Consider the following 21,742-nt stretch of genomic DNA (forward strand, 5'->3'; position numbering starts at 1 on the left):
TTATCTAAGTCAGCCCTGATAAAATGAGAAAACCAGATAATACTCAGTGAATGCAAGATATATTATTAGAGATACAAAATATTATTAATAATGGCTGACACCCAAAACACATGAATCACAAAAACCTTACTAGGCCTAAGAATTAACACCTTATGCTGCACAGTACAAGAAAAAATGCAATAACACTTATACTCAAATTACACAGCTGCTAGATGGTTGGAGACTTCCTGAGCACTCACAATAACAACAATTGTACAGGGGAGGACAGAGATGTGAACAAAATGAGGAGTAGATCTAAGTGGCAATTAATGCAGAGACTGAGCTCATTATATAGGGGCCGGCAGAGCTTGATACAACTTGTAAGAAGGACGCACAAATGAAGTCAGAGGGGACAAAGAGTTGACACTCCTGCTCTGAACAACAGAAAGAACGACTTACTCTACTATAAGGGAGGAGGGGGGGAGTGAGGTAGAACACGCTCGTGATCAAACATGCAGCATACTGTACGTTAGAATTACACAAAGGATGATGAAATCATAGGCTATGTAACAACACACACACACACACACACACACACACACACACACACACACACACACACAAATGAAATAAGGTAATAAAAAAATTCCAAACCTCTTGCTCCACTGGACCTGTTATTTTGACAAACCCAGTTACCAGAAATGACTTTATACTTTGAAATATTTTAATGGTGGCCATCTTTTGTGTTATTTTAATGATCTACATACTTGCTCCACTGCCCAAAAGGACATCCGAGCAACCAGGTTTGGGAGACTGTCTAATGGAATCACCGCATTTAAGCATTACATCATTATCCGGTAAAATCAAGCATACGGTTAAATTTAAGAAACTGTATATGCAGTTTGCAATACATTTAGGAGCATTTTGTTTCTTGGTCTGCCGCTGCCTGGAAGTTAAGGAAGATTGGTGGTAATATTGGTCCTTTAGGTCGTACACTTGTTGATTTAGTAGGCTTCCTGGTATCTTGCCTAAGCAAATTATCTTGTCTTTTGTGCCATCCTAGTCTCTTCCATGGCTTTCGATTTCCCTTACATAGTTTGATAGACAGGACAGTCAAGAATATTAATGCACCATAATTATGCAGGATTAAGGTGGTAAGGTTGAGGTGCGAGGGAACGTCATATGCCCTTAAGAATACAACATCAGAGACTAACACCCTTACCAACACTAATTCGATAACTACGCATACGGATAAAATTACCAACTATTGAACAACGTCTGTGTTTGATATCGTATCAAAATACTTTGACGCTAACACCATCGTCGACATTAATGCAACAGCTGCACACAAGAATAAAATCAACCTTACAGCCACAGAGTTATCTACACCTGCACCGCCATTTATACTTTTACTGATACTGTTGCCAACAAAGCCTTTATCAACAGAAATTCCACCACTAAGCACCTGAATACAGTCTTATTCAATCACAAAATACCTACACTCTCATCGACCCATGATCTTTCTTGCTCACTATTCCAAATAAAATCTAGGCATAAACAACCTTCTCAGAATAAATTTGACAGGTATGATCAGGGAAATACTAGTATGTACAACTTCGTCTTGTATGAATATTAACTGAAACATCGAGATGAAAGCTCATGCTTGCCATGGAGAGAGAAGAGGAAAGCAAGCCTCCAATTTCTGGAAATATCTGAAGCACGTAACGAAGACAGAATGTGTCTGGTCTCCAGGGATGGATTGGGGGGGGGGGGGATGCATCCCCCTCACCGGCTAGAGAGAGAGAGAGAGAGAGAGAGATTTTGTCTTATAAACAAGGTGAGAAGATAATTTTAATTAAGTGTACCCATCTGATATGAGACTAGTTTAGCGTATTTAGCCTAAATTAGACCAATGTCACACCGTTTTATGCCTTTTTGCATAGTGACGTCACCATCAATATCTTCAATATAAATATGGACGACAATTTCTCTACTATCAAGTCTCGTGTGTGTGTATATATATATATATATATATATATATATATATATATATATATATATATATATATCATTCATTCATCATCCAATCCTACGTTGCACCATGAGGAGCGTAGGAGCCCGGGGCTAGGCAGTTGGTCCAGACATTTAAGATGGGAGTGACCAACCTCACTCATCCCTGAGTGGCATTACGTGAGCAGTAAACCCCAACCATCCCTTGGATATAAACCTTCACCGGCTCAATCCGATTGGAGCACAATAATTACCCACAATATATATATATATATATATATATATATATATATATATATATATATATATATATATATATATATATATATACTGTATATGTGTATATATGTGTGTAGATATATACAGATAGAGAGATAGAGAGATAGATAGACAGATAGATATATGAATACAGACACACAATTGGGTTGAAGAGGCTGATAAAATTTGTTTCATACAAAAAATATTGTTCGTTTTTGGCGTTTTAAACTTGATTCTTTCCTTCCAGCAATTTCCAGTAAATGCACTCGTGTTTCCAAGTGTGTGTGTGTATAAATATATATATACTGTATATATATATATATATATATATATATATATATATATATATATATATATATATATATATATATATATATATATATATATAACATAACATCTCTCAGATGAGTTTCTTTACAGTTCAGTAGTCAAATTCAGTTGTCATTCATTGGTTTGTTCTTACCTAATTGTTCTTACCTAATTGTATCTTTACAGGAATGAGTCAAGCTCGTACTGTCCCGTGTCTTAAACCATATTTGTCGTACATATCCTTAAATTTGTTAATTGTTTTAGCACACACTATTTCATTCGGTAATGCATTCCATTGATCAATTGCTCTGTTTGGGAAACTGAATTTCCTTACGTCTTTATCACCTCTCTTCTTATGCAGTTTTTTGCAGTGTCCTCTTGCTGATGCTTCTCCATATGTTAAGTAATCATTTATGTCTATTTTCTCCTTCCCTGATATGCACTTATATAGCATTATCATGTCACCTCTTTTCCTTCTCTCCTGTAGAGTTGGTAGATTCAGTTTATTTAGTCTTTCTTCGTAGCTTAGGTCCCTTAAGCTTGGTATCCATCTTGTAGCGGCCCTCTGAACTTTTTCAATCTTGTCTATGTGTTTTTTGAGATGAGGATTCCAGACTACTGATGCATATTCCAGGGCTGGTCTAATGAATGATGTTATTATCCTTCGTAGCATGTCTTCATTTATGTATGTGAATGCTATTCTCATATTTGCAAGCAGTGTATACATGTTCCGTACCTTCTCGCTGATGTGGTCAGCCGGAGATAGTCTGTTATTGATAATCACACCTAGGTCCTTCTCTCTTTCTGATGTGTATAGGGTTTTATTTCCTAACTTATAATCCCAATCAGGTCTTTTTCCACTTTTACCAAACTTGATTACATGACACTTGACCACATTGAATTCCATTTGCCATGTATTACTCCATTCATGAAGTTTATTTAATTCTTCTTGTAGCTCTTTACAAGAGTCTGTGTTAGTAATTCTCCTTTGTATTTTTGCATCATCTGCAAACATATGCAGATAGCTCTCATTTCCAGTGTTACTGTTTATATCATTTATATACACTAAAAACATGATTGGTGCCAGCACTGAACCCTGTGGTACTCCACTAGTCACTTCTTTCCATGATGAGTAGTTGCCTCTTAGTACTGTTCTCATTTCTCTTTTTATGAGAAAATCTTGCATCCAGCAAAACAGTTTGCCTCGAATTCCTCCTTGATGGTACAGTTTCCATAAAAGTCTTTGGTGTGGTACTGTGTCAAATGCTTTCTTTAAATCTAAATAGGTACTGTCCACCCATCCTTCTCTTTCCTGTATTGTGTTTGTTACTCTGTCATAGTAGCTCAACAGATTAGTAACACATGATTTTCCTTGTCTGAAACCAAGCTGTCTTTCTGTTATCATATTGCGTTCTTCTTGATGATTTACCCAAGCTTTTCTTATCAGCTTTTCTAATACCTTGCATACAACACTGGTCAGTGATACTGGTCGATAGTTGAGTGGATTTTGTCTATTTCCTTTCTTGAATAAGGGGACAATATTTGCTTTCTTCCAAATATCAGGTAGTTTACCTTGACTCAAGAATTTCTTGAAAATTAAAAATAACGGTTTACTTAACTCCTTTGCACATTCTCGTAGTACCCAACATGAAATTTCATCAGGATCACTTGCTTTTCCTCTGTCTAATTTACTTAACTCTTCCTGTATTACTTTTTCTGCTATTTGTATATCTGGTAGTATGTGTGGACATGCATGTTCCCTCTCAAAATTTTTTTCTTCTGTAAAAACTAATTGGAAATTCTTATTTAGTGTTTCACAAATATCTTTCTCTTGTGTATAAGTGATTCCCTCGTCCGTAATGGATTGTATTATATCTTTTACTTTGGTTTTGCTTCTAATGTAGCTGTAAAACAGCTTTGATTGATCGCTGCTTTTATTTATTATATCCTCCTCAAACTGTTTTTGGGCTTCCCTCCTTATTCTTGTATAATCGTTTCTTGCCTGTTTGTAATTATTATACGCCCTTTCACTATTGTGTCGTCTGTATCTATTCCACAACAAATCTCTTCTTTCTTTTGAATTTTTACATTCTGTATTGAACCATTTCTGTATTTTCTTATCTGCTTCTTTGTGCTGTGGGATGTACTTCTGGACTCCTATTTCATAAAATTCACAGAATTTTTTATATACAGCATTTAAATCTTGTCCTCTAAGCTCATTTTCCCAATCAACTTTTAAGAAATACTTCTTTAGGTCTTGATAATTTCCCTTTTTATAGTTTAGGCTCCTTTTGTAACTGTCATTGCTGTTAACTATGTCATATGCTATCCTGAAGTTGTAATTTAGAACTGCATGATCGCTTTTGCCGAGTGGAGGGTGATATATTAAACTGTCAATATCATTTTCTTGCCTAGTAAATATTAGATCTAGCATTGAAGGTGCATCGAGTCCTCTTTTTCTGGTGGTTTCCCTCACATGTTGCGTTAGGAAAACCTCTTGCACGAGATTCAGGAGCTTTTGGTCCCAACAGCTTTCTTGGCTAATTATATCTAGAGTATTCCAATTTATATTTGTATTAAAATCTCCAGTTAGTATAATTCTTTCAGATTTCTCTTCCATTTTATGTAGTAATGATCTTAAACTCTGAATTGTACTCTGTGCCAGGTCCTCATATTCGTCTCTTTCCCATGTGTTTGATCTGGGTGGCATGTACAAATTGGCTACAATTACTTTCCCTTCAGATGTGTTGATCTCTACTGCAATCAGTTCTACTTGTGATGGTATATCTAGTTTTATTTCATTGACTTTTAGAGTTTTCTTAGTTAATATTATAATTCCACCTCTTTTTTTTTAATTCCTGTCTCTTCTAAATATATTTTATTCCTCTAAGTTTAGTACGTCATTGGATATCCTTGGTGTTAATTTTGTTTCAGTTAGGCATATTATTTGTGGTTCATTTTCTCTGACATAATCATTCATCTCTAGTAATTTAGATACCATTCCATCCACATTTGAGTACATCAACTTTGTCATCTTGTTTATATACCTGTCATGACATGGTTCTGCTACCTTCCTCCTTTTTATTCCCTCCTGTTTGTGTACCACTTTCGTACCTGCAATCCTAATACTTTGTAAAAAAAAAAAAAATGTGTTCTTCTCCTCTTCTGATCTTCCCTCATTTTTTGTTTTTGCTTCCTCCCTCTTCTCTTTCAGTAATTCCAGTTCCTCTTGTGTTAGGCATCTATTTATCCATACATTTTTGAACTCCTCTTTTTCCATAAGATTCTTTGCATTTTTTTAGTATCTCCTCCACAGTGTTTACACTCTGGAAAGTCACCTTTAGAGGTCTTGTCTTGCTTTTCTCGTATTTCCCTAACCTTTTGTGTTCTTTTATGTTTTTACTACAGATTTCCTCTGATACTTCTTTCAGTAAGCTCATTACATTTGCCATCTCCTTTTTGTCTCTTGTGATCTTGTTTTTTACTTCTTCCTCTTCTATACCAGTGATTACTATAGATTTGTTTATATCTACTGAATCTCTGACTAACTTTGGATTGTTTTGGATTATTCTTTTCACTTCCTGTTTAATGCTTTTTTCCTCCACCCTTGTTTCTAAGTCTTTCTTTACTTTCACCATTTCAGCATACGTGGTTTCCACATCATTTTTGTAGCTTTGCACAGCTTCATTCACCTGTGTTATCTTCTCCTCAATATCACTGCTCTGGTCTATCAGACTGCTTACTTGCCTAATTGTCTCTGTATCATTTTTGAACTCTTCCATAACACTCTCGTGATTGACTACTGTACTTGCCATTTCACTCATTTTCTTCTTAAGTGTACTCAATTCCACTGTTAGTTCACTGACGGTTGTGTCTTTCTTGTTGGCCTCCCTTCCTAGTTTTTCTATTTCTTCCTTTTCCAAGTGCATCTGCTTCTTTATTTCATCAGTTTCATTTTTGAAAGCCATCTCCAGTTTGTGAACACGTTTAACTAGTCTATTGTGAGTCTCTACTTCAACCAGTTCTTGGTAGAAATCATCATCTTGCTTTTTACCTTTATCCCTTTTCTTTTCCAAATTTGCTTTACTAAAGTATGTATCCATTTTGCAATACTAAAAGCACAGAGTACATGTACTTACATTCCCCGTGCAGCCGTAGTCTAAACAAACCTCAGCTGACTGAGCGCATTCTTTCACCTCTCGGTTCTCTTTTCTGTTTGAACAAGTCTTGATTAAACTTCTTATTTTTTTTTCTTTTAATAATGAAAAATAATTTAGTCTAACCTGGTACAGAGCTTGACTCATATAAAGATACTAATTTAAGTAATGCCACTGGCCGTGCTGGCTCGGTATGGAGCGCCGACGTCGCATGTCTGCTGTCTCTGACTCCCAGTGTGTGTGTGTGTGTGTGTGTGTGTGTGTGTGTGTGTGTGTGTGTGTGTGTTTGTGTGTGTGTGTTTTCCTGTGATTTTCTCCATGATTTCACTTTTGTACTATTCCTGCATTCTTTAAACATACTGATATGCGAAAAGAATGTAAATGAAGTAAGGAACGGGTGTTGGTCCGCACTAGGCAACTTATGTTTAATGGTGTGACGAGAATAGGAAAAGGGTAGAAAAGATGAAGGCTCTCCCCTATACCAATGGCTCCAAACGCAACTTGCAGGAAAATGAATGAAATAATAGTGTTCCAAGCAAAAAAGAAATACTACTGTATATATACATAAATGTATACACACATCCAGGCATTCAGTCATGTCCACATAATATATGCACACAAACATGCTTACCTACACATATACACATATGTATTTATGAAAATCAGGTAACAATATCTGGCATCTACACTTCTTCCTTCTCCTCGCTGAGTGTGACTAATGAGTCAGAGTGAAAACGATCAGTTGCTGTGAAGCATTTGCTATGATAGGATGGATGTAGCAGCCGTCAACTGAGGCACATGGGTTTGTTTAAGTTTTATTCTCACGCTTTACAGTTCTAATTTAGGTGCTTTCTTTTGCAGATAAGTTAACTAACTTTTTTTTTTTTCAGATGACTAGGCCTTGAAAAGTGAGTGACAAATAAAAGAAAAAACTCAGCAAAGGCACGAAAAGTGATGAAGGAATGGGTGGAGGGGGAGGAGGGAGAGGCAGCACGAGCATACCACCAATTAACTCACCTGCCCTTCCTCTCCCATGCCTGCATTCACTGGTGTCGAGCAGAAATAGGACAGATACTTGTGACTAATTTGGCATTTTCAGCTTTACAATACGTCTTATCAAGCCTTTGTTCGGTTCAGACCCCCCATCGAAAATTCCTGGATTCAAAGCTGCAGGTCTTTATATTGCTTCTCACTGCACTTAGTAGTGGGGATAAAGAATGATTATACATACAGTAGTAACTGTTGGTGATCCACGAAGTTCCTTATAAGATTAGTCTCTCGTGTCTCATTCTACCGGGGTGATTTCTTGTGAACTTAGGAGGAATAATAGCACCACTTTCTTGGTAATATCTCCTGGATACCACGGTTTACTAAGAATTATGGTACCGATGCTGGGTTTGTATAGCCATGTGTATGTATACATGTATGTAACAAAGTTAGGAACTCCGAAAAAAAGGTTTTAAGTGAAACCTATCATACGCAACCACTTGAGACCCAGCAGCAGTCTTCATAAGTCTGGTCCAGACTGATAACCTCTGTAGAGGCGCTTTGGACACGTTTATGTTCCTGTGACGGAGGACAACAGAGAAAAGTGCGTGATAGGGTGCAGATTTACTCTGGCTCAGAAGTGCTTATATATTCAGTATTCGTGAGTGCGTCTGTATCTGTGAGAGAGAAAGATATGATTAATGTCCTATAAGGAAGTGCCTTAGTTACACCTGAAATCCTACAAAGGTAACCAGTGCCACCACACCCCCAAGCATCTACTTCTGAAGCCATTTTTTTTTTTTTTATGTTGTTAATCCACTATATTATTAACGTTTGAAATTGTACAGTATGTAAGAGTAGGTACGGTATGTTGTATGAAAACTGCAAACCCCGAGAACCGTATTTTTTCCCAGCTTACGGCAGTGCAACAACTGACATTCTAAGTATAGTCCAGACTGCTATTTCCTGAGAGGAAGTTTTCGTCCCTTGCATGCTTTGTGGAGTCTTTGTTCCATACAGCACGGATGGTAGGGTGCTTAGGCCTACACTTTTTACATTTGTGTGTGTGTGTGTGTGTGTGTGTGTGTGTGTGTTTGTGTGTGTGTTTATGTGTCCGACTCTGGGCATAGGCTTCACAGCCTGCTACCAAGGCCCAGTAGTCCTCCTACAAGCCAGACACCTCTACGTGTCACCTCTTCGGCGCTAACACCCACCGTCCATATTGAATACATGCTAGGGCTGTCTCATACAGGACTGGTGTATTGGTATTAGCGGGGGTATTTTTACGACATATCGGCCGGTCTGCTGGTAGATCGGTAAAGTCTGATTTAATGAAATTCAAATCCTTAAGCTGTTCCCTGCCCCAGCAGGGATTTGAACCTGGGTCCGGTAGGACTGCAGGCCACCTCTCTACCGACTGAGCCACCGCCTCCCCCAAATTGTGTGTGTGTATGGAGAGAGAGAGAGAGAGAGAGAGAGAGAGAGAGAGAGAGAGAGAGAGAAGGCACATGATAATAAGAGGTATAGCTCAAATATTGTATCTGGTGCCTTTTGTTTTCTGTGATATACTTTCCAATTTATGAAATATTCTTTCTTTGACAATGCAGATGTTCTTATTATTTATTGCTTTCACCATCTGAACAGATACTGACGAGGAACCTGGACGTGTTGGAGCTGTCACCCTGTGTAGAATAGCTGCGGCGTCCACCTGGAAGCTAAACCTCTTCATATTACCGTACACCATACCGTGGGAAGAACCTTGGTCCGACCCTGGTGATCGACTGTCTACCAAAAGGGGAAACTGAATTCCCACTTGCTGTATATACAGTAGCATACTGTATGTGATCGATAAGTCTGCTGAGCCAGACAGACTGGGATTAAGCAAGAACAGCTATCTGAGCACTGTGCCTAAACCTGATAAGATCATGCCACAGTAACCAAAATTATTGACATACTTCATTACTTTAATAATTCGGACATTTAAAAGAATAATGACCGTAGGTACATGTACTCGGACACACATAATCTTGCATTCACACAAACTCCAGCTCTCGATTTTACTTTCAGAGCCACACGGACATCCCATAAAACACTCCCTGCTTCATCTGTATCCAGTGTAACAAGTTTATTATAAATACAAATGCCTAACCATCTACGTATTCACCCACTCCCACACCTAGACTACCACTCATATCTTTATAAACCCATTCTCACTTGTACTCACATCTCTACCCATTCTTACATAAATTAAAAAAAAAATCATGTACCTGTTCTTATGTACACGTCAACATCCACAGCCACTCTTACCCGCTTCAATCCCAGAACGTCCTTTACTTTCGTTGAGCTTCCCACGCTGGGTATTATTCACCACAGGAAGGATCCCTAGTAACGAAGGGATTAATGAAAGCTGTATCGAATCTGTCCAGTTATGAAGTTCCTCAGCTTTCCAAGAATGAATATACATTCACTCCAGAAATATATACACCCAGGTATTGGAGAGTTATGATGTAAGAGAATAAATTTCTTGTTTTGCCATACAGCATTTTTTAAAAATTCGTGGCGCATATTACATACTGCATAAAATTCGATTTTTTTACATCCATCCATCCATCCATTGCCAGACGCCATGTATCCCAAACGGGGTGGCCAAGGGCTTAGAGTTAATTGTTTTACAGGGAGGGGCACTAATCCTCCACCAACCCCACTTGACACGTAGGGATGCCAACAGCATCTGGTGTTCCCAGGCGGTCACCCATCCAAGTACTAACCAGACCCAACGTTGCTTAACTTCGCTGATCGGACGGGAAGCGGTGTACTCAACGTGGTATGGCCGTTGGCATATATATATATATATATATATATATATATATATACAGCTTTGATAAAATCAACTGGCGCTAACATACGTGGCAGTCAAGTGGCGATTTTGTTGCATTTTGCATGTTTTTCCCTTCAGGCACTATGTTCGGAAACTGAAGTGCTTTTACCGCATTATTTAAGTTTATGTTTATGATACGTTAAGCTGAAGAGATGACATTAACAAATATGAAAACTGGTGATGAATTTTAAGTGTACATATCCACTTTTGCAGAATATGAAGACGAAAATGCAAACATTCGTGATATTTGTGGGCGAAGACTGTACTTTCCTTTCTCACTCTCACACCTGTCGATGTACCCAAACGAACGCACAAAGGAGTACCTTCATATAACTACATCTACATCCACACTCAGTGGAAACAATTGTCAAAGCTTACACACACACACACACACACACACACACACACACACACACACACACACACACACACACACACACACACACACACACACACACACACACGTCATCACGACCAGAAAAATTCAGTGAAATGATGTCTGAACACTTGTGTGACGCATCTGTTATGTCATATAAAATAGCCCTGGCCAAAAATGCGGTCTAACACAACGGAAATGAGATGATATGTAGCCAGGGTTGTTTAGTTGTGTTGTTGCTGGTGGTGGGCTTGCCTAGCTTAGGACACCTCCACTGTTATTGTATATGATTACTCTTTTCAGCCCGAGGGCTTTCTTTTTTTTTAATTGGATCCTCAGGACTGCTGACGAAGGATTTTTTCATGCGAAGAGAGCACGCATTCTGGAAAGTGTTTATATTTTTTTTTTTCCCCGACGGGAAGCTATACGAGTATGGTAAAGTTGCCACAGATGCCTTGTGCCAAGTTTTGCAGACTAATGGTTTTAGAGGGATGCTTTGAAATGCGCTAAATACCTGTTAACAAAGGGGTAGGGCAGATGTAAGTGTAACAGAGGAGGACAATTGATTTGATGCAAAATTGAGTTTTTTCAGGGAAGTGTTATGTCTCCTTGACAGTTGATCTATTCGCGGAGGAGCTGGTAAGATAGACTGATGTTAGAGTACTGGAAAGCGAGGGAAGTTTAAGAAATGTTGGGAACATAAGGAAGAAAACATTTGTTGTTTAAAAATGGTACTGCATTCCTTGCACGAGTGACGACAAACTCTAGCAATCTGCGTCTGAGCTTGGATGAGTTTGTGAAAGATAGATAATTTATAGTGGGTATGCAAAAGGGCAAGGTCGCAAAAGTAGCAGTGAGAGAGACGAGAGCGAGGCAAGAGTGGGTCTGAATTTCGAAAGTCTGCAGAAATATTTTAGGTAACTGCGGTGGACATAACTTTTGAAATTAAGGGAACTGAATTAAGCTACAGGAGTGGAAAAGGGGCAGAGTGTTTTGAGCAGTGGCGTGCATTATTCATCAAACACTGCCATACGCCCTAGCGTAACTGCAAATTTGTAACAAAGAATACTGGATTTCCCATTTCAGCAGCCCTCAGAACTTAGCCCCTGACAATTTCTCTTTGCTGACTCTTTTCATTGTTTCAATAATACTGCGAGGACACCGCCTACATTAAACTACATGCACATTACATATTATACTTTCTATTTACACATTTTAAAAATGGTGTCTGCATATCCATCCATGGGTGCTCAAGGGGGTGACTATAAATTCTCTCACCATCAGATTTTCTGATGACAGCCAAGTTAGACATCTGGGCTCATTTTCTGACACTGTTTCCACTCACCTCAGCAATATCTGTGGCCTTTCTGCTAATTTCCTTTCCAGTGAACACTATCATTCATCCTCTAAACCTAACTTCCCTTTTCCTCACTGAAATTCAACTGTCTGAGGTAACATAAATTCTTTTCATTATCCTTGTACTTTCATTAAAAATCTATCTATCTACTGCCAGACGCCTTAATCCCGTAAGGGGTCGCTACAAACAAATTGCCTCCATGTCACCCTCACCCCCTCCATTTCATTGTCCTGCTCCCAGCTCACACACCCCTCTCTCATATATTTCTCCACTTCATCCCTCCATCTCATTCTCGAACTCCCCCTCTCCCCCTCCACCTCATTCACATACTCGTACTCTCTCCTCGTCCGTCTTTCACTCTCCATCCATTCCACATGGCCAAACCACCTCAGTGTATTTCTCCTAACGCTTCCTATCATATCCACATTCACACCACAACGCTCCTTCACTTACGCATTTGTCAGTCTGTCTCTCCATGTGACTCCACAGGCTCCTCTCAAATAATTCATTTCCACCGTTCTCACTCTTGATTTCTGTCCCTCCAACAAGGTCCAAACTTCACTTCGATACGTTAGAGTTGGTATCACAATACTGTTATGTAGTAGCTTTTTTACTTCCATGATCACTTCCCTGTTTCTTATCACTGTTTTCAAGGAACCAGCAACTTTTCTTCCTTGTTGTACTCTTTCAAGCACTTCACCCTCGAAACTTCCATCTTTACTCATCACACTACCCAAGTACTTAAATGCACTCACATTTTCCATTTCCTCCTCATCCACTCTCACTGTACATTCACTGACTACACTTCTCTCAAGGACCATAACTTTACTCTTCCCTACATTCACCTTTAGATTCCGTTTCTTACACACTCTCCCACACTCATCCACCAAGCCTTGCAGCTCCCCTTCGTCTTCACTTAACGACACAGTATCATCTGCAAACAACAATACAGAGAGTTTCCAAACACTGCCCTCTCTCACTAGAGCCGCTCCAGCATCTACTGCCCTACCGTATCACTTTTATTACCTCATCCATATACAGACTGAACAACCATGGACATGTAACACATCCTTGTTTCAGTCCCACCTTCAAATAAAAAAATTCACTCAGTTCACTATCCACACGCACTGCAGCCATAGCACCCTCACACATACTCTTCACGGCCTTCAACAACTTCCCATCTACTCCATAATTATATTCTTAATACTTTCCACAATCCTTGGCTATCCACCCTATCATATGCTTTCTCCAAATCCATGAAGGCCGCATACAACTTCTTTCCCTTCTCTAAAAGCTTCTCGCTAAAAATATAAGAATGAATATCTGATTAGCACAACCTCTTCCCTTACTAAAACCTCCCTGTTCTTCTCCAACTATTTCATCTGTTATTTCCCTGACTCTATCAATAAGTATCCTGCCATATACTTTTCCTATTACACTCAGAAGACAAATGCCGCTATGATTACCACACACTTCTTTTTCCCCTTTTCCTTTGTACAGGGTAATAATTATACCTGATTTCCAATCCTCCGGGACTCTACTTTCCTCCCAGGCCAATCTGCACATCTTCCACATCCATTCCACTACTATCTCTTCCCCATGCTTCAGCATTTCACCACACACTCCACCAATTCCTAGGGCTTTCCCCATTTGAACTTTCTTCATTGCTTCCACAACTTTCATCCTACTGATTTCTCCCTCTCTTGTCACATTTCTCCTTCTCCCAGTCATTCCCTAGCCACTTATACTTGCATTACTTTCATTCTCTATGTTCAACAATACGTTAAAATGTTCTCTCCATCTGCTCACTTTTTCTCCCTTCTCCACCAGCAATCTACCATTTTTATCTTTCATTCCCCAGCTAACTTCATTGGCACCCTGTCTAACTCTCCTTACCTCTTTCCAGAAAATTTTCTTACATTCCCTCCATTTTACACTCAAGTTCCTTCCAAATTCCTCATCCTCTCTCTTCTTACTCTCTTTTATTAATTTTTTCACCTGTCTCCCCCTTTCTACGTATAACTCTCTCTTCCGTCTCTCAGCTTCTACCACGCCCCTGTTTCTCATGCACTCACTATATGTTTTCTTCTTTTGTGCCACAGCCTCTCTCACCTCTTCATTCCACCATGCAGTTCAATGTACCCCCATTTGTCTTCTCTTCACCCCACACCCCACCCCACATGCTGCACAGATTTCTTCTGTGAATATCTTGCACACCTTCCACGTCCTCCATCTGCTCCAGTCCATATTTACCCATTCGCTCCACCACTTTCCTCTTATGTTCTGCCTCTTTTGCATCCTCTTGTAACCTTTCCACCCTCCTTGTTTGCACTAATTCCTACTGTCCTTCCCTTCTTCTGTCTTCATTTCATTTGTCCATTCCCCCAACCTCTATATACTCTTGCATCCATTCATCCTTTCATCCACACACACATAATCAGTCATTGCCTTCTTTTCATTCAGTTCACCACCCACCCTTCTCATCACTCATCACGTATACCTATAGATCATTTTGTGCCTGAAGAGGGTATTGGCTATCACCAACCCCCTCCGGCACAAATGTCCACTAAAGCACTGCCGTTCTCACCCATCTCTGCAGGCATACCCCACTCACCAACTTCTACATCCACCTTCACATTCCCTACTTTTCCATTCATATCTTCAGTCAACAACACTCTCTCACTCCTTTCAGATACGAGTATTTCCATATACGCTTCCACATTTGTCCAGAACTCCTCTCTCACTCTGCTTGCACGATTTTGCGTTGGCACATACACGCACACAATCTCTCACATTTTTAGTCCAACTTTCAATCTTACCCACACAATCCTTGGGCCAACCGATCCATACTCTCTTATATTCTCTTTCCATCTGTTACTCACAACAATACATACTCCTTCTTTTGCCCTCTCATTCTCCCCTACTCCCGCGCATATGCCCCATCCATACTCTCATTCTCTCACACTCTCTCCTCTCCATTTAGTTTCAGTTAATCCACATACATCCACTTTCGCACCCTCAAGCACCTGAACAATCTCTCTTTCACCTAATCATTTGCAGTCCTTACATTCCACGTAGCTATTCGTACCATGTCCTTTGTTCTGTCTTTAGTCGTCACCTTTTGATCATTCCTTGTCCGAGGCTTCTTCGTATTTTTAGTTGTTTTAAGGGGAGGGGCACTAACCTTCCACCAACCCCCCTGTTTGTCATGTAGGGAACACGGGTTGGTTGGTTATGAGGTTACCATCCAGCATTGTAAAACAGTGCCCTATCCAGGATTTTCGCCGGGGGGGCAAACACTTGGAATATTTCCCCGTAATATTTGTCATCACACTGGCGTGAGTGTCTCGAACACACACACTTTCCCACATTCGTGATACTATCGTTTTTTTTTTTTTCTTTTCCAGTTTTGTATTCTCTCTCTCTCTCTCTCTCTCTCTCTCTCTCTCTCTCTCTCTCTCTCTCTCTCACACCACTTAGCACATAACGTATGTATAAATTAGAATTCTCTGCCACACCCACCCCCAGTCTGGTATTCTGTTTTGTACTACTGCTGTGGTAGTAGCCAATAAAAATTGTTTTCCACTACTTATTCTTGTAGTTTGATTCTCATTGGCTCAGGCATCATGTGTGGTGCATACGTCAAGAATGGCCTAAGTAAATACATCTGGTGGGATTAATCTCTCTTAATCCTTGACTCAGGTGACCACTCGACCTGCCCCACTCAGCAGGGAATTATTTTCATATCACCTGAACTGCACTGTACTGTATAGAAAGGATTTTCCTATTAAGGAAAAAAAAGAAAAACATCGTAAAGCTATTCATCCTGAAAATTTTCACCTAGAAAAGTAGGGGAGACAAAAGATACTCTTTCCCCCGGGCTCCAAAAAGTGGGGGGAAACGTCCTCCTGTCCCCCACCCAAACGAGACCCCTGGCTCACATGTTTATATCTGCGTACCATCTAAAATGTAGTCTGAGGTGATCAGAATGGCTTCATAGTCTTCAAAAATTCTGTTTGTCTCAGCTGTTTGTAACAATAATTGTGCAGTGTTTGTTTGCAACTGGCTGCAGGGTGAGAGGATGTGGCTGTTGGGACAGGAAGTTCGTGTTTACACCTCATCAGGATTCAAGTGCAAAACATCATTAGAGCTCTAATATTAACCACATAATCTAAGGTGACAGGGGAAATTGTTAAGTTATAACTGGTCATTTTTTCTCAAGGGTTTTATAATATTTAGTGCAGCTTTCAATTTCAAAGGAAATTATTGCTCCCAAATAAATATTTTTGGAAATAGGTAATCCATCCATGATTCCAATCCTATATTGCCTCATTAGGAGCGGTGGAGCCCGGGGCTAGACAAGTTGACATTTAAGATGAAAGTGACCAGCCTCACTCATCCCTGAATGGCGTTACGTGTGCTAAGTGGTGAGAGAGAGAGAGAGAGAGAGAGAGAGAGAGAGAGAGAGAGAGAGAGAGAGAATACAAAACTGGAAAAGAAAAAAAAAAAAACGATAGTATCACGAATGTGGGAAAGTGTGTGTGTTCGAGACACTCACGCCAGTGTGGTGACAAATATTACGGGGAAATATTCCAAGTGTTTGCCCCCCCGGCGAAAATCCTGGATAGGGCACTGTTTTACAATGCTGGATGGTAACCTCATAACCAACCAACCCGTGTTCCCTACATGACAAACAGGGGGGGTTGGTGGAAGGTTAGTGCCCCTCCCCTTAAAACAACTAAAAATACGAAGAAGCCTCGGACAAGGAATGATCAAAAGGTGACGACTAAGGACCGAAAAAAGGACATGGTACGAATAGCTACATGGAATGTAAGGACTGCAAATGATTAGGTGAAAGAGAGATTGTCCAGATGCTTGAGGTTGCGAAAGTGGATGTATGTGGATTAACTGAAACTAAATGGAGAGGAGAGAGTGTGAGAGAATGAGAGTATGGATGGGGCATATGCGCGGGAGTAGGGGAGAATGAGAGGGCAAAAGAAGGAGTATGTATTGTTGTGAGTAACAGATGGAAAGAGAATATAAGAGAGTATGGATCGGTTGGCCCAAGGATTGTGTGGGTAAGATTGAAAGTTGGACTAATAATGTGAGAGATTGTGTGCGTGTATGTGCCAACGCAAAATCGTGCAAGCAGAGTGAGAGAGGAGTTCAGGACAAATGTGGAAGCTTGTATGGAAATATCTGAAAGGAGTGAGAGAGTGTTGTTGACTGAAGATATGAATGGAAAAGTAGGGAATGTGAAGGTGGATGTAGAAGTTGGTGAGTGTGTCATAAATGACTTTGTGTCATAAAATACTTTGTGGTTCCTTTATGGTGGAGTTATATATATATATATATATTGTGGACGAGCGGTTTTTATATCTTGGAGAGGTAAAGAATAGTATTGGACTATTTTTATTTGTCTTGGAAATATTAACAAGTCTCTCACACAGAGCGGAGTATAAAGTCCCGGGTAGCTACCTCCCTGTCTCGCTCTCTCTCTCCCATGTTGCTAAGCCCTTCTCCCCACTGACCTGCCTGTTCTAAGGCCTGTCTCCTTCTGCTCCTGCCTGTTCTGTCGCTAACCTCCCTCTAAGCTCTCTTTCCTAAATTCTGGTGTAGCAGGGGTGTGTCACGTGTGTTCCTCGTGGATGGAAAGTTCTAGCAGCCTGTGTGTGAGTATGTGTGTGTATGGTCACTAGGCGCTCTCGTGTACCTATAAAGCATTCCTTGAATTAAGAGTGTGTAAGCATGTTTAGCACTGCTCGATTCTTGCAGACACAATACCTTCTCATCATCTGACTCCCTGCTTCTATCTGTCTCTCTATCTATCTATTTATCTATCTATCTATTATGATTTGTAATTATAATATGTAGTCCTGACAAGTGGGGTATGCCTGCAGAGATGGATGAGAACGGCAGTGCTTTAGTGGACATTTGTGCCGGAGGGGGTTGGTGATAGCCAATACCCTCTTCAGGCACAAAATGATCTATAGGTATACGTGATGAGTGATGAGAAGGGTGGGTGGTGAACTGAATGAAAAGAAGGCAATGACTGATTATGTGTGTGTGGATGAAAGGATGAATGGATGCAAGAGTATATAGAGGTTGGGGGAATGGACAAATGAAATGGAGACAGAAGAAGGGAAGGACAGTAGGAATTAGTGCAAACAAGGAGGGTGGAAAGGTTACAAGAGGATGCAAAAGAGGCAGAACATAAGAGGAAAGTGGTGGAGCGAATGGGTAAAAATGGACTGGAGCAGATGGAGGACGTGGAAGGTGTGCAAGATATTCACAGAAGAAATCTGTGCAGCATGTGGGGTGGGGTGTGGGGTGAAGAGAAGACAAATGGGGGTACATTGAACTGCATGGTGGAATGAAGAGGTGAGAGAGGCTGTGGCACAAAAGAAGAAAACATATAGTGAGTGCATGAGAAACAGGGGCGTGGTAGAAGCTGAGAGACGGAAGAGAGAGTTATACGTAGAAAGGGGGAGACAGGTGAAAAAATTAATAAAAGAGAGTAAGAAGAGAGAGGATGAGGAATTTGGAAGGAACTTGAGTGTAAAATGGAGGGAATGTAAGAAAATTTTCTGGAAAGAGGTAAGGAGAGTTAGACAGGGTGCCAATGAAGTTAGCTGGGGAATGAAAGATAAAAATGGTAGATTGCTGGTGGAGAAGGGAGAAAAAGTGAGCAGATGGAGAGAACATTTTAACGTATTGTTGAACATAGAGAATGAAAGTAATGCAAGTATAAGTGGCTAGGGAATGACTGGGAGAAGGAGAAATGTGACAAGAGAGGGAGAAATCAGTAGGATGGAAGTTGTGGAAGCAATGAAGAAAGTTCAAATGGGGAAAGCCCTAGGAATTGGTGGAGTGTGTGGTGAAATGCTGAAGCATGGGGAAGAGATAGTAGTGGAATGGATGTGGAAGATGTGCAGATTGGCCTGGGAGGAAAGTAGAGTCCCGGAGGATTGGAAATCAGGTATAATTATTACCCTGTACAAAGGAAAAGGGGAAAAAGAAGTGTGTGGTAATCATAGCGGCATTTGTCTTCTGAGTGTAATAGGAAAAGTATATGGCAGGATACTTATTGATAGAGTCAGGGAAATAACAGATGAAATAGTTGGAGAAGAACAGGGAGGTTTTAGTAAGGGAAGAGGTTGTGCTAATCAGATATTCATTCTTATATTTTTAGCGAGAAGTTTTTAGAGAAGGGAAAGAAGTTGTATGCGGCCTTCGTGGATTTGGAGAAAGCATATGATAGAGTGGATAGCCAAGGATTGTGGAAAGTATTAAGAATATAATTATGGAGTAGATGGGAAGTTGTTGAAGGCCGTGAAGAGTATGTGTGAGGGTGCTATGGCTGCAGTGCGTGTGGATAGTGAACTGAGTGAATTTTTTTATTTGAAGGTGGGACTGAAACAAGGATGTGTTACATGTCCATGGTTGTTCGAGAAATCTGGTGGCAGATGTGCCGTCAGTCAATGGGACATCCGGTGGCGCACGACCGTGCAAATAGCCGTCAGTCGACGGAATATCCGATGGCAGACGACTGTGCAAATAGCCGTCAGTCGAGGGAAAATCGTACAATGGATGACCATGCGAATAGCCATCAGTCGGCAAGATATCTGATGGCAGATGACCGTGCAAATCGCCGTCAGTTGACAGGACATCCCATGATGGATGACCGTGCAAATAGACATCAGATGACGGGACATCCGGTGGCGGACTACCGTGGGAATAGCCGTCAGACGACGACAGCACGAATAGCAGGTGACATACGACCGTGCGAATAGCTGACAGTCGACGGGACATCCTACGATGGACGTCCGTGCCAATACCCATCAGTCGACGAGAAAACTGGTGGCAGATGTGCCGTCAGTCGACGGGACATCCGGTGGTGGACGACCATGCAAATAGCTGTCATTCAACGGGATATCTGATGGCAGACGACCGTACAAAAAAGCCATCAGTCGACAGGACATCCTATGATGGACGACCGTGCAAATAGCCGTCAAACGATGGGACATCCGGTGGTGGACCATTGTGCGAATAGCCATCAGACGACAACCGTGTGAATAGCTGGTAATGTATGACCGTGCGAATAGCCGCCAGTCGACGGGACATCATATGATGGACGACCATTCAAATAGCCGTCAGTCGATCGGATATCTTATGATGTCTCGTATGACCGTGCAAATAGCCGTCAGTCGACAGGACATCCGATGGCAGATGACCATGCGAATACCCGTCAGTCGACGGGACATCCTACGATGGATGTCCGTGCCAATAGCCGTCAGTCGACGAGAAATCTGCTGGCGGATGTGCCGTCAGTTGACGGGACATACGGTGGCGGACGACCATGCAAATAGCCGTCAGTCGATGGGATATCTGATGGCAGACGATCATACAAATAGCCTCGGTCGACAGGACATCCTGTGATGAACGACCGTGCAAATAGCCGTCAGTCAATGGGACATCTGGTGGCAGACCACCTTGTGAATAGCCGTCAGACGACGACCGTGCGACGTGCGAATAGCCAGCAGTCGAAGGGACATCATATGATGGACAACTGTTCAAATAGCTGTCAGTCAACAGGACATTCGGTGGTGGACGACCATGCAAATAGCCGTCAGTCGACTGGATATCTTATGATGGATGACTGTGCGAATAGCCGTCAGTCGACGGGACATCCTATGATGGACGACTTTTCAAATAGCCGTCAGTCAACAGGACATTCGGTGGTGGATGACCATGCAAATAGCCGTCAGTTGACAGGACATCCTACGATGGACGTCCGTGCCAACAGCCGTCAGTCGACGAGAAATCTGGTGGTGGATGTGCCGTCAGTCAACGGGACATCTGGTGGCGGACGACCATGCAAATAGCCGTCAGTCAACACGACATCCGATGGCAGACGACCATGCGAATTGCCATCAGTCAACGGGACATCCTACGATGGACATCCGTGCCAATAGCCGTCAGTCGACGAGAAATCTGGTGGCGGATGTGCCGTCAGTTGACGGGACATCTGGTGGGGGACGACGATGCAAATAGCCGTCAGTCGATGGGATATCTGATGGCAGATGATGATGCAAATAGCTGTCAGTTGACAGGACATCCTACGATGGACGTCTGTGCAAATAGCCGTCAGTCGATGGGACATCCGGTGGCGGACCACCTTACGAATAGCCGTCAGTCGACGGGACACCTGGTGGCAGACAACCGTGCAAATAGCCACCAGTTGACGAGACATCCTATGATGGACGACCGTTTGAATAGCTGTCAGTCAACAGGTCATTCGGTGGTGGATGACTGTCACGAATCAAATTCGCGACATTCCCCTTTTGTGAGAAGCCACGAACTATTAGTGGAATACTCACTGTGAATCGCTCAGTTAACCGTTTCTCTCTCCATTTCGGGATATACTTTTC

At 41.2% G+C, this 21,742-nt stretch overlaps 1 non-coding gene across 1 annotated transcript; it reads right to left on the reverse strand.

Annotated features, from left to right (window-relative positions):
* Positions 1-10,419: 10,419 nt before the first annotated feature.
* On the reverse strand, positions 10,420-10,538 carry LOC145396893 (5S ribosomal RNA). Its single transcript, XR_013896856.1, has one exon. It is a non-coding gene; the product is annotated as a 5S ribosomal RNA (ribosomal RNA).
* Between the last annotated feature and the right edge of the window lie 11,204 nt (positions 10,539-21,742).

The sequence above is a fragment of the Coenobita brevimanus genome, chromosome 4 (genome assembly GCF_032717465.1).
Source record: "Coenobita brevimanus isolate Jiangsu-jjx chromosome 4, ASM3271746v2, whole genome shotgun sequence".
Classification (NCBI taxonomy): domain Eukaryota; kingdom Metazoa; phylum Arthropoda; class Malacostraca; order Decapoda; family Coenobitidae; genus Coenobita; species Coenobita brevimanus.